The following is a 14,225-nucleotide window of genomic DNA, read 5'->3' as shown; positions in this document are numbered from 1 at the left end:
GTCAAATAAGTTACTTAAAGGAAACCATTTCCCTGTCTGATGTTCAGCTTTAGTATCTGTCCTGTTCAGTCTGTATGCCCTTAGGGTGACAAAGTCAGTCAGTGACTTGATATAAATTTTGTTTTAAAATCACCTTTCATTTCTCATCTGTGGTAAGCAACTCTGGTAGTTTATGAATCTGAAAGAAAATACTTGTTTTAATTATGATCAAAATAATTTGGATTGTCGTTTTTAAAAACTCATTTGGTTCAGTCATGTCCTTTATTTTGGGGGGGGAAGGAAAACTGCTGTCCTTACCTGGTCTGCCCTACATCTGAGTGCAGACCCACGACCATATTGTTGTCTCTTAACAGCCCTCCAAAATGGTCCAACAATCCACTTGGTTCAAGGACAGTAAGAATTGGACAATAAGTGCAGTACATTCACGTTCCAAGGAAGAATTTGAAAAAGAGGCTTGTGTGTCCAGTTGCATTGAAATCAATGAGGGGCAATTTCGACCTTTCTGGTCAGCAGAAACAGCTTGGGAAGGCAATTTATAATCAACCAAATGTGTAGAACACCCATGTTGCACTTTGTTCTGCTGTCCTCTATTTTTACCTGCTGTTCCGCGTAGGCTGAGAGGATACTGGTCTTAAGATGGTTGTGTCCTTCCTTTTAAAGTTACAGATAAGAGTTTGATTGTATCATTTGACTGCAATTTGAATTGCTGTTCTGAGCAGTCTGTGGCTTTCTGTCATATGAAGATAGCAGGACAGTAGGTAGGTGGGGCCAGAAGAGGCCCAAATAAGTTAAGTATTTTGTCTTAAATTCCTGATGCCTGGAGGAACAAGAATGTTCCTCTGCTCTCGAAGTTTGATCTATCATCTCTGCTCTCCCTTTTCCAAATAGCAAGACACACTCCCAAAAACCCCATCCCATGTCCTGCCCAAGTTCTACTGTCAGTTCTGGCTGCCTGAATTTATGCTTTAGCTTTCTTTGTTGCACCGTGACCAGGAGTGCTGTCTGTTTAGGGGTGACAGTTTTAAGGTTGTGGAGGGATGATTGTCTGGGTTGGAATTCATCTTGTTGCAGTCCTTTTTTTGTGTGCTTATAAGAACAGCTAGAAAACATAGTCCCATGACTGAAATGAAAAAATATTTGGCAATTGTTGTGTCTCTTACATTGACTTCAAACTGGGCTAATGAAAAAGACTGCTGAGGTCCCTAAGTGACATTTGTTCAATTTTCAGCAACCTATAAAAACTGAAGTATACCTTTATGCTTATGAATTTCTTTTCTCCTTTCTTTGGTGAACTGTATTTCCAGAATTTCTATAAGATGGTTTCTGTCATTTTTAGTCTGACATAAAATGTTGCACCTTGGCAAGATTATACCCAGAACACTCAAAAGTATCTGGTCCACCGGAGAGTACATACAAGTGAGCCATAATTCCGAGTCAGCTGAGTCAACTGCCCAGCAACAGTTTTTGGATTCATATTAAGTAGCAGTTTCTCTCTCTCCTCCCTCCTGACTCCTCTGGCGCTGTCCCCTCTCTCCTCTCTCTCTTGCTCTCACACAACATTAAAAGACTGACTTGCATTAACAAAGTGCCCTGAAAAGGAAAGGTCCCAGGCTGCTTCACTGAAGTGTGTACAAATTTATTGGAGTGCCAAGAGTTTCTAGATAGATTTGAATAGTTCGGATTTCTTGCTGTTGGAACTGTTATTCAATGTGTCATCTATCATTTGACAAAATCCAAAGGAACCTCACAGAATGCTACTGATCCCATGTATGTGTTGAATCAATCCAAAGAGTTGCCACTTGGACCAAATTGCTCTAAACCTTTGCATTCTCCTGCCTGCATTGAATATCTTTCACCTCTTTCCAGTAATGCTCCCTCTAATTATTTTTTTGTCTGTTGTTTGGATATCTAAGGACCCTGAGTGGCTGTGGCTCCCAAAAATGGGAGCCACAGCCACTCAGGGTCCTTAGATATCCAAACAACAGACAAAAAAATAATTAGAGGGAGCATTGGCTCCCAAAAATGGGAGCCAATGTGCCAACATGCAAGTCTGTGTTAGTGCAATCACCCAGCTGCTGCAGCTTGGAGGGTACATTGCTGTCAATTCTCCCTTCCTAATCTCTCAGGAAATTTATATGCTTGGAATTACTTATTTCCATATCCTATCCCAGCTGTATTCTTGTTTATTGCTATTATGTCAAAATCTTGAAATTTCATTAGTGACTCCTGACACTAATTTCATTTTTTTTATACTCCATTCATTTATAACCTATATATTTAGATTCGTAGTTTTGATTCTTGTGGTCTGGCAACTTTATTTTTCTTGCCTCCACATATGAAGGTTTTTTTTCTTGCACTCTGAACCTCTTCGTTCCATGTGCACCTTTTTAAATGTGGAAGTGCCTATTCAAATCTCTTACGTTTGCCTCCACTACCACATTCACCTTCGCCCCAAATGTCCCAGCCTATCCTAATTAAAATTCAAACCCCAAGATTTTTTTAAGATCTTCTCTCAAAAATATTGATGATAATTCTGATCCGAAATAAGCCAAACCTTCTGTCCCAGAGCCAGCGCAAATAACTCTGAATGTTCATACCATGCATCATTTTCCCTCTTGGTTCTGGATTTTTGCTGAGTCGCTGAGACTCTGAGGACATTTTAAAGATGGGGCTGGGTGACAAAATCCCAATGCAGATGTTCACCCCATTTCTGACAGAGAAGGAGGGGAAAACAGCTGGGATGTGACTCCCACATGTCAGAAACCCAAATTCAGCAGAGCTGATTGAACTCAAAGCATGTTAAGGCCAGGGTCCTGGTGAATTGTGTAACAAGGGTTTTAGGACCGATTTAAGCTAATTACTGGAGTGGAGGCTTCAAGGAAGGAAAGTTTGAAAAATTCAAAGAACTTAGAGAGCAGGGGTGTAGGGTAGTGAAGAGGCAAACAATCATTTGAATTGTGACATGAAGAGGTAGAATATGTTAGAGTGCAGCACAAATTAGAACTAGTGAGATTAATAATGGCAAGGTCAAGGCTTTGAAATTCTTAATCTGAATGCATGCAACATTTAAAACAAGGTAGATGGTTTGATGGCAGAAATGGAAATAAATAAATATGACCTGATAATAGCTGTTATGGAGATCTGGTTGTAGGGTAAATAAAACTGGAAACTCAATATTCAAAAGATGTTTGACATTCTAGAAGGTTAGGGAAAATGAAATGGAGGTGGGTTGCTTTAGTAATAAAGAAAGATGTAGTTGTATAGGTACACCTATTCCATCCGCAGTGGTATAGGTGCAATAGATCATCATTTGGAATCAAATAAATAAAACAAATATCTGTGGATGCTGGAAATGTGAAACAAAAATAGAAATTGCTGGAGAAACTCAGGTCAGACAGCATCTGTGGAGAGAAAGCAAAGTTGACATTTTGGGTCCTGTGACACTTCCTCAGAAAAGTTCTGAAGAGAGTTCACCAGGACCCAAAATACTAACCCGATTTGTTCTTTCCAGATGCTGCCAGATCGGCTGAGTTTTTCTAGCGTTTTCTGATGCTGTAAAATCAATTATGTAGGAAATAAGAAACATTGTAAGAAAGAGATCACTGGTGGGAGTGGTTCAGAAGTTCCTGAAGAGTTGCCTCACTGTAGGAAAACATATAAATTGGGAAATAATTGAGGCATGTAAGAAACTCCCTCCAATTGTCATGGGTGACTTTAATCTGCATGTTGACTAGACAAACGAAAAGGGTGAGGATGACATGGAAGACTAACTTCTAGGGGATATTCCTTAGAGTAATACATGGCAGAATCCACTCACACAAACACATTATTTGAGATCTAGTAATTTGCAATAAAGTGCAGTTATTAAGAAATCATGCCATTGAAGATCTCTGAAAGGATAATGGTCCCAACACTGCAGAATTTCAAATTCAATTTGAGAGAGTGCAAATTGAGTCTCAAACCAATGTCCTTAACTTAGATAAGGGCAATTATGGAGATATAAAGAAGGAATTGCCAAGAGTGGGCTAAGTTAATGGGGGATCCTTGGAGGATGCAGTTGGGAAATTGATACCTGGAGACAGGGAGATAATATCTAATAAGTATTTTGTATCCGTCTTTACGGTGAAGGACATTTAGAAATCACACAGGATTAGACTTTTGAGAAACCAGGATCTCCTGGTCTCCATCCAAGGATTCTGAACAGTGTGGCTCCAGGGCTGGTGGAGGCATTGGTTGAAATATTGTCAAATTCACTGGGTTCTAGAAGGGTTCCAGCAGATTGGTAACCTGCTAATATGATTCTTCTGGAGATAGGGACTGCTAGTAGACCAGGAAGGGAGTCAGAAAGTCGAAACCTATAGACTGGATAGCGTATCACCTGTTGTTGGGAAAATTTCGGAAGTCCTTTTGGGAAGAAATAACTACATATTTTGATAGCCTTCATCAAAGAGTCATGTTTGATACATTTTCTGTAGTTCCTTGGAGATATAATGAGCAGATTTGATAAAAGGAAGTAGTAAATGTAGTGTATTTGGATTTCAAGAAGGCTTTCAATGAGGTGCCATATAAAGGGTTATTGCTCATGGTACTTTAGCTAGTGTATTAGATTGGATTAAGGATTGGTTAACTTGCAACAGGCTAAGTATCTTTATGGGTATTTTTCAGATTGGAAAGATGTAACAAGTGGAGTGTCACAAGGATTAGACTTTCTGCCTCAATTATTTATTATCAATATTAATGACTTTGCGAAGGGTTCATGGTGTAATGTGTCCAAACGTGTAGGTGGTGCAAAAATAAGTGGAGGGGCATGTTGTTGTGATCTGGATATCAACTCTCTATATCCCTTAAAGATTCCTTGAGTGAGTGATCAAAAACTTGAAAGAGTTTAAAAATGTAAAGTGTGTGTGATGCCATGCTCTTTAGTATGAAGGTTCAAAAGGCAGTCTACTATTTAAATGGAGAGAGACTCAAAAAAAAATGCAACATCTGAAAATTCTTGTGCAAGAAACACTATAAAAGGCAAAACAAGTCATTGGATTTTTTTTTCTCTTTTGCTGCACATTATGTTATGACACAGAGTAAACACCCCCCCCCCCCCCCCCCCCCCCCCAATCCCGCTAATTTAAATCAGCAACACAGAAAGGATTCACCCCTTGCTGGAATTTGTGAAAATTTGAGAGGCAAAGAACTATCCCAAAAGTCATTATTTAAAGTAAAAGTTAACAACTTTTTTTAAAAAAAGCTAATGGCAATATTAACTAACATCTATTTACAATTCATTTATATAAACCTATCTTTTATCCTCCCTCTAGAATAGTGGTCTGATAAAAAATTCCCCATTAAGATTTACAAAAAAATTCAAATTTCACATTTCAAAAATCAGCCAGTTGTCAAATCTTTTCTTTGTAGCTTCCTCTGTCATCTTCTTTTCTTCTTAGGGTTTCTGGTTCATAGGTCGTTGATAAAGTTACCTTTTAAGCGAGCTATTCTGCGGGCAGTCTGCATATGTTGGTGGCTTGGCAGTTCTCCCACAACTGTTCAATTTTTCCTGGTCTTATACCCCAAAGCATCGGATCATTTCATTGGTTTTAATATTGTCAAAATACCAAATTCAAACTTGATGAGAGTTTCATATCTTGGGGCATAATTTAAACTGACTGAATTTGAGTTTGTTTTTGTCTCGTAGCAACCCAAATGTTACATTGTAAACTCTCCAGCACTCTGTGTGCTTGCTAAGTCCTTCAACTGTCTTAAAGGTACAGTACCCCTTACACCCTCATAACCATTAGTATTATTTGTGAAAATTGGTTTGTTGAGCAACAAAACAAAGCAAAATACTGTAGATGCTCGAGTTCTGATATTGAACAAAATAGCTGGAAATACCTAGCAGGTCTGGAAGCATCTGCTGAGGGAAACAGAATTAGTTTTCAGATCAATGACCTTTCCATCAGAACTGGTGAAAAATATTAGAGAGGCTGTCAGGGTTTTAGCAGGCAGACAGACAGTGAAGAGGAGCCTGGGAAAGAATAAAAAGGAAATATCTGTGAATAAAACACCAAAAGAAATGTGGATATCGGAAATTTGAAACAAAAACCAACATCCAACAACTCTGTCTCAGACTTGCTGCAGTGAAGCTCAGTGCAAGCTGGAAGAACAGCACCTCATTTTCCTCTTGAAAACTCTACAGCCTTGTGGACTCAATATAGAGTTCAACAACTTTAGGGTTTGAGGCACCTTCTCCATGTCCTAGCCCCAACTCCCACACACCAGGCCTTGGTATCACATAGAGTCATAGAGGTGTACAGCATGGTCAGCTATTACACACCACCTATTGTTAGCCTCTCATAATCCCCATAAGCAGCTATTAACTCTCCTAGGCTGACATTTATCCATTCCTTTGTCAGTCCAACTGTTCTTCAGTCTCTTTGGGCTGTATCTCCATCTATTGTTTATTCCTTAGAGAGAGAGAGAGAGAGAGACACAGACAAACACACACACACGCGTACACACAATCACCGATCACCTGCAAACAAACCAACATCTTCCCAGCTGCTGTCTGTTCTGATGAAGGGTCACCGGTCCCAAAAAGTTAACCCTGACTTTGCTCCACAGATGCTGCCAGACCTGATGTGCTTTTCCAAGAAACATCAATGGTTGAGTGAAAGTCCAGAAAGATGCATTGACGAAAGGAGTGATTGTGCAAGGCAAAATTAAATAATAATCTGACAAGGAAAGAACAAATAAGAAATGTGGAGGAGGTATTAATAGGATACATTGGATCATTGCCAACAACCACTGTTCAGAAACAAAAAAATGGAAATTGTTAAACTTCAGGGAGAGCCTAGAAGGTTGTAACATGCTGTTCCTTGAGTTTGTTGAGTTTTGTTGGAATTGGGCAGGAGGCCAAGGACCGGGACGTCAGTGGAATGGGGAAGAGAGCTAAAATGTCAGATGGCCTGAAACTTGAAGTCATGATTGCAGATGCTGCACAAAGCAGTTGTCCAATCAACATTTGATCACCTTGTGAGCAGCAGTTACAATGCACTACACTGAAAAGAGTGTAAGGAAAGTAGCTCCAGCACCTGGAGGAGTGTTTGTGAAATGACCTGAGCAACACTGAAACAATGCTATGGTGCTGCTGTTTTCAGCCAGCCTTTCTCTTGGGTTGGCTGAATGACAAGTCTTTGTCAGCACCTCCTACCTCCCATGAAGCTATGACCTTAGCAATGAACATCAAGCCATAATTTCCTTAACTGTCACTGAGCTCTTCCCCCTTGGGAGATCTATCTTCCAAACAAGGACTTTGTTCACAATCAGGAGGTGAATGTTCTGAGGGGTGTTGGTGTTCACGGCAGGATAGTCAGAATCCACAGGGTTAGGAATGAGAGGAGGGAGATGGACGGGGATTGTAGGGAGGGGGAGAAGATTAACAAGATTTGATTCCAGCATGGGTGAAAGTTGGAAGATCAATAAATATCCAGGATGTTGCAGCCAGGTTTGCTCCTCAAAGAATCAGATATATGTGCCTCTGTAGGGCTTAGGTTGTGACATTAGGTTTTCAATGCTAATGGCAAAATTCAGCTTGTCTTCCAAAAGTCCAGGCAAATATTTGGAGGCTGACATTGAAATGCGAACCAGTGCTCCCTGAGGAAGGTAGGGGATGGATAGGGGGGGTCTAAGCTAGTGGTTAACTTAGATTTAGGGCCAAAAAGTAGTTTTCATTAAAGTTAACAGTGGAAGAGAGGAGATTTCAGCTAAAGGTGCAACCATGCGTGGGTGGCCATGGTTAGATATATGCATTTTTTTAAAAAAAACTCCCGAGGCAGCAAGCCACTTTAGGACCATTTTGAAAGCCATTCGTAAAAGCTAATCTGTGAATGTAATTGTTGGGAAATTTGTACCAGAGTCTACATCCTGTTTCCCTGGCCATCTATTTTTCATGTTCAAAATGTGCAAAAATTTCCTTAGGCAATGCTTTCACCTATATCTACTTGTTTCCATAATGTACTCATCAAACTCCTCTTTCCTGGCAAAACCACATGACTGTAGCAACCCATGTTGATCAACTCTCACCCTGAAGGTTTATATAAAGGTTCTCCCTTCACCTGTTCAATGAACAATTGTTTTCTAAAGGATCTGTTTTTGAACTTTTGTTTAGAAATTATCTCTTTGTTTTGTGGAGACTTTTCATTTAAGTAAAGAAAATTAACACTCATCACAATCAGTGCCGTGGCTGTTCAACAGAACAATTGAAGTGTCTATTCCAGTGTTTTTAAGTCTTTTTCATGACGAAAAGAATCATCGAGTCCTACAGCACAGAGACAGGCTCTTTGGCCCAAACTGGTTCATGCCGACCAATATGCCCATTCACACGAACTCCGTTTCCCTGCACTTAGCTCAAATCCTTCTAAACCTTCCCTATCCATGTATTTGTCCAAATGCCCTTTAAATGTTGTATATGTATCTGCCTCAACCACCTCTGCTGGCAGCTCATTCCATATGCGTACCACCCTTGTATTTTTTTTTAAAAAGGTTGCCTCTCAGGTTCCCTTTTTATTCTTTCCCCTCCAATCTTAAAGTGGTTTCCTCTAATCCATGATTCCCCAACCCTGAGAACAAGACTGAGTGCATACACCTTATTCATGCCTGTCATGATCTCTGTAAGATCACCCTCAGTCACTACATTCTAAAGAAAACAAGTCTTAACCCATCCAACCTTTCCCTATAACTCAGTCCCTTGAGTCATGGCAACGTCCTTGTAAATTTTTTCTGCACTCTTTTTTTTTTCCCAGTTTAATAACATCCATCCTATAGCAAGGTGACTGAAACTAACGATAATACTCCAAATGTGGCCTCACCCAACATAGTGTATAACTGGAACATAACTTCCCAACTTCTGTACTTACTGAATGTCCTGACTGATGAAGGCCAATGTGCCAAAAGCCTTCTTCACTGTCCTGTCTACTTGTGACTCCAATTTCAGAGAACTGTACACTTGAATGCCCCCTATTCCACTGTTCAAGAGGGACAGGTTACACTTGAAGTGGAGGGGGACCAATATCCTGGCAGGTAGATTTGCTAGTGCTACAAGGGATAGCTTAAACAAAATTGACAGAGGGTGTAAGATTCTCAACAGCAAGGGGGCAAGTATGAGGCTGGAAGGAGATACAGTAATCAGAAATAGAAAGTTGAAAAGACAGGTCAGGATGGAACATGATATGGAGCAGGGAATGCCTGCTAGACTAAATTGCATCTATTTCAATGCAAAATGTTGCAAAAAACCCATAATATTTATTTTGTTTTTATAACCAATGATCAGAATCCATCATAAGGTTTTGACTTAGACTGAAGGCCTCCATGACTTTCAATTTATCGTGCCTTGCCTGTTCTCTACAATAGCAGTTCAGGGCTAATTTCAATCCTCACTCTCCCCCAAATGTACTCTCTGTACTTTTTGCTTCCACTTCTATTGTTTGTCTACTTTACCCTTAGATTTTATTTTTAATTAACCAGTTCAGATGTGTCATGATATATATCTGGAGCAGGTGGGACCCGAGCCTATGACTTCTTGCCCAGAGGTAGGGACGCTACCACTGCACCTCACAAGCCTTCCAAGAACTACCTTGAATCTTTGATTGGCATGGAGATGATTACCTTCTGCGCTTTGTGTCTACAAATCTAAGATTTCTGTTCGGGACTGGAATTTGACAATTTTAAAATATTTTCTAACTGGCCTCTTCAGAGATGTTATGAGTCACCTTGGAAGCCTTGTATCCAGGCATTCTGGCTCAGAGATACGGACATTACCACCGTGCCATAAAATCTTTCCATGAACACCCTTTTGTCCTCTTTTCCCTAAGGATCACTTAAAAGATGTCACTGTATCAACTACATCTGTGACTAAACGTTCTCCTGTTCATTTGATCTAAACTCATTACTGACTTTTCCAATCAGGGAGTCAATCTTCCTTTATTCAGCTTTTGAGACAACAGGGAAAATACATCCACTTCATAAAAACCAATGTGTATTTTAAATAAACATTGATTTTGACAATTTCAAACAACATTTCTTGTTTCACCTTGAAATTAAAGGTGTATTCTAAATTATTTATTCATGGTCAATTTTCACTAAAGTATATTAAGTTGTGTAATTTGATTTATGATCATGAGAACTTAATATATTAAAGTAATAGAACTGAGAAGTGTTTGACTTGGTTAAGTTTACACAAAGGAAGCAGATGTTCCTGCCAGTTTGTTTTTGAGCTTTGGTCAGTTGATTTGCAGTTTTTTTTTAAAGATCATATTTTGCATTATGTGCCTAGTTAATATCTTGATGGCTCATAAATGTGAGCATTTCTATTTTGTTGTTGATATTAAATATTTCATCTAAACATTTCATTTAAAACCAATGACTTTTTGGTTTAATGTTGGCAAATATATAGTATCATTGCTAGAATACAGCAGCAGGATTTTAAAAAAAATCTCATTTTGATAATGGACGAGTTGGACTGAAGGGTCTGTTTCCATGCTGTGCATCTCTATGACTCTCTTTATGATCTTATAAGTTTCAGCAAACATCCAAATTTCAGATTTGCTTGAATTTGCAACTCATCTGAAACTAGACCTCTATAATCATAAAGTTAGAAGGTCTTTGTGAATTTTAGATTTGTCCTTTTGCTTTGTACAATACCTTGACCCTTAATTTTTTTAAAATACTTTATTCTTTTAAAAACAGTTATTAATTAATCATTTATTGAATAGCTCTGGCATTCTTACTCTGACTCATCTGTTCAACATCTACGTAATGACATTTATCTGTGTAATCATTTTTGCATACAGTGCGTCACATCTGTGGGTGGCACCTTAAATCAGTCCATGTCAGGAAAACAAATCAAATGTCATGTATTTTTTTTTAATCAGATGAAATAATTACCTGATACCAATCAGTTTAAAATAGATGTCCAGTAGGAAAATTACCTCCTCTACAGTGTAGTATTTCAACTAACTCATTTTGCTGAGTTAATTGCCTTCGGTCTTTCTTTCTAAAAAGTCTTTCTGTGTCCTTGAATCTGACTCAGAAGCTTCAAGTTGAACTCCCCATTTTCTGTGCTGTAGATCTCTAGAAAGTGGACTTGGACCAAGGAAGGTGCATTTATAATGTGACCAAATAGATTGAATATCAACATGTAAATCCTTCCAACACAAGTGGGTAGTGGAACCTCTGGCATCACGATGCACAACTTTAAGGCTACAACATGCATGCAAAACTACACATTGCCACAGGAACACATCATCTCTCTGGGAGGGGAGTCAGTTACTGAATGGCTGGTGTGTATTAAATTGGTGCAAAGGTTCAATCCCTACTTTGGCTGCAGTGAATTCAAGACCTGTCTCCTTGTTCTACCCAAGGATGGAGGTTGTGAAGCTGTGGGTTGGATGTGTTTCAGGCAGAGAATCAAAGAAAGTTGTGTGTGGCGTTATGCATGAAAATTCGAAAGTTGAGCCCAAAACTCATCAGAGTTCCACATAAAAATCTCTCTCTACTTGTTTTAGACTTCGAATACGACCCATTTTTTGCCAAGCTCAGCCTATGCATTGTAATTTATAGTCATTCTTTCTCTCCTGTTTACTTATTTAGTGACTTGAGCTCTCGTGACTATTCATTTTTATTTCTGTTTTTGTTTTCATTGCAATAGAAGCCAGTTGTGGGTCCTTGCTATCGATTTAAATGATTGGCCAACACAACCACTGCATGAGTCATAGAGATGTACCGCTTAGAAATAGCCCCTTTGGTCCAACTCATCCTTGCCAACCAGATATCCTAAATTAATTGGGTTTCATTTGCCAGCATTTGGCCTGTATCACTCTAAACCCATCCTTGGGTTTATTTTGTTGCATTTCCTTTTCTGCATGCACCCACCCTGTCCCACAACCCTGACTTCCTGCTTCCCCAGTCAATTTGCCACTTCCATACTCTAATCTGGTTAGTCACTCCCAAAGTCCTCCTTTGAAAACTAAACATCCAGTTTTGTTCTATTATTCTGTATTAGGAGGGAAATCAAAAGAGATGGTGGATAGAACCGAGAAGTAAATAATAAGTATGAAAAATGAAAATTAGTAAGAGCAAAATTGAGCTGCGTTCCCATCTGGAATGTCATTAGAAGCGAAAGCCAGACACCAGATTCCACTCTACTGTGGATTTGAAATGTGAATTCTGCTTTCACTTCACAGATGCTGCCAGACCTGCTGAGTTTCTCCAGCAATGTCTGTTAGTTGGGTGGATCAATACGGTATGTTGCTACTTATCTTTTAGCTGTCAGTATGGCAAATTGAATCTTTTGCTTGTCATTTCTTAAAGTTTTACCATCAATTTTTGTCTTTGTGGCATTTTGTGGAAAACTCATCTGGTTCTTTTCACTGCTGTGAATATTTAAAGAGGGACCATGCTAGTTGTTTGGCTGCCTATCCTGTAGTGTTGGTCAAATTTGACAATGACAGGAAAATCTCTTGGTGAAGGTCAACATTTTAAAGTTTTTTTTAAAAAAAAGTGAATGTTTTTTTTCTTGGCACCCAAAATGTGTAACAACAAATGAAATACTCTTTGGATGCAGCTAAGATGAGTGCCTTGAACGCTGTTGGTGCAGGATAATAACCCAAAATGTTTTTAGTGAATCGTTAGCAAGAAAAATTGACACCAAATCATATTTGCAAGAGTGACTACCAAGATAGGTTTTCAAGGAGATTCTTCAGGGCTCAGAGAGAGGTGGAAAGGTTTGGATGGGGAATTTCAGGCGTAAACACATCTGCCAATGGTAGGGCAAAAGAGTGGGGCATGCGTGAGCTGCTAGAGTTGACTGAAATGTAGAATTCTTGGTATATTTCTGAGGTCAATAAGATTGTGAAGAAATGAGTTTGAGTTTGTGACTTGCACATATGTTCTGTCGGAAACCTTAGCAGCCAGTTATGTCAACAAAAACTCATGTGACATATGGTGAAAATTCTGCCCTGCATACCTCCCACGAAGCACCAAACTTGTCTGGTTTTTCCATGAGCATGCATGTCTTTTTAGAGCACAAAAGCAATTTTCAATAGGGCAAGTTATCAGTCTCCTACTACAATGCTGAATGCAGCATAATGCAACATGTGCCTGACACTGTGTAACCCGAAATGACTTGGGACGAGTTTTCATTCTCAAAGTTTCCTGCCAGGATGTTTGTGAAGAGGCACATTCTTCCTGTGAGAAGCAGAGGCCAGTAGCAGCCCAGTTTTAGTTAAAAATCACACAACACCAGGTTATAGTCCAATAGGTCTATTTGGAAGCATGAGCTTTCAAAGTGCTGCTGCTTCACCACCTGATGAATTAGCAGCAATTTGAATGCTAGTACTTCCACATAAATCTGTTGGACTATAACCTGGTGTTGTGTGATTTTTAACTTTGTCCACCCCAATCCAACATTGGCACTTCCAAATCAATCTAGTTTTGGTTTACCAGTGCAGCATAAAAGCCCTGTTGGCAATCTTCTTTTTTTTTCATAGTATCCAGTTGGGTAGCAGTTTTTTGTTCTTTAAAAAGAAAACCTACTCTGTATAAAATGGAATTGCTTTTCAATAATCAACTGCAAATGAATATTTTTGGAATTGATGATGTGTATTACCTTGATTTGTTTGTCAGAGGCAGCAAACAACTTAATGTGCTTTATATCTTGGTCTTCCAGAAATTAATAGGTTAAGAAAAGGTATGTTTAAAAGTTTACTTCAGCATATCAGAAGCTTCTCTCTGTTCGAATCTGGCCCTTTTTGTATTTTCTTCCATTTCAAGACTTTTGCAAATAGAGGCTGAACCTATGGGCAGCTATCAACTACCTCTTGGGCAGTGGGATAAACGAGCTTCATGCTTTATTACAAAGCATACAGGAGTGCAAGAGAGGTACCTGTGCGGTTCATATGCAGCTGCTGGCTTTACAAAGATTAGGCATTATTTCTCCATCACGTTGCAATAACAAATAGGTAAGTTAAACGTTTTCTGATGAAATATGCTGAAATAATTTAAAAGAGATTGAGCGGTAAGTTTGAAGTTTTCTATATACAAGGCAACTGCCCTGTTATAAATCTGTGAAAGTTGTACTGAGAAAGGTCCTTTGCCTTTGTACTCAGGTGGCTTGTAGAATGAGATGCAACATAAATGGAGATCTGTCGACCATCCGACTTCTCTACACATTCCAGCAG

At 39.1% G+C, this 14,225-nt stretch overlaps 1 protein-coding gene across 3 annotated transcripts in view; it reads left to right on the top strand.

Moving 5' to 3' along the window:
- The window catches only part of LOC140487980 (tyrosine-protein kinase JAK2-like), a 295,730-nt gene that overhangs the window by 116,612 nt on the left and 164,893 nt on the right, over positions 1 to 14,225 (top strand). The window lies entirely within an intron of this gene.

Source organism: Chiloscyllium punctatum, chromosome 2 (assembly GCF_047496795.1).
Source record: "Chiloscyllium punctatum isolate Juve2018m chromosome 2, sChiPun1.3, whole genome shotgun sequence".
Taxonomy (NCBI): Eukaryota; Metazoa; Chordata; class Chondrichthyes; order Orectolobiformes; family Hemiscylliidae; genus Chiloscyllium; species Chiloscyllium punctatum.
This window is presented reverse-complemented; position numbering and strand designations above follow the sequence as displayed.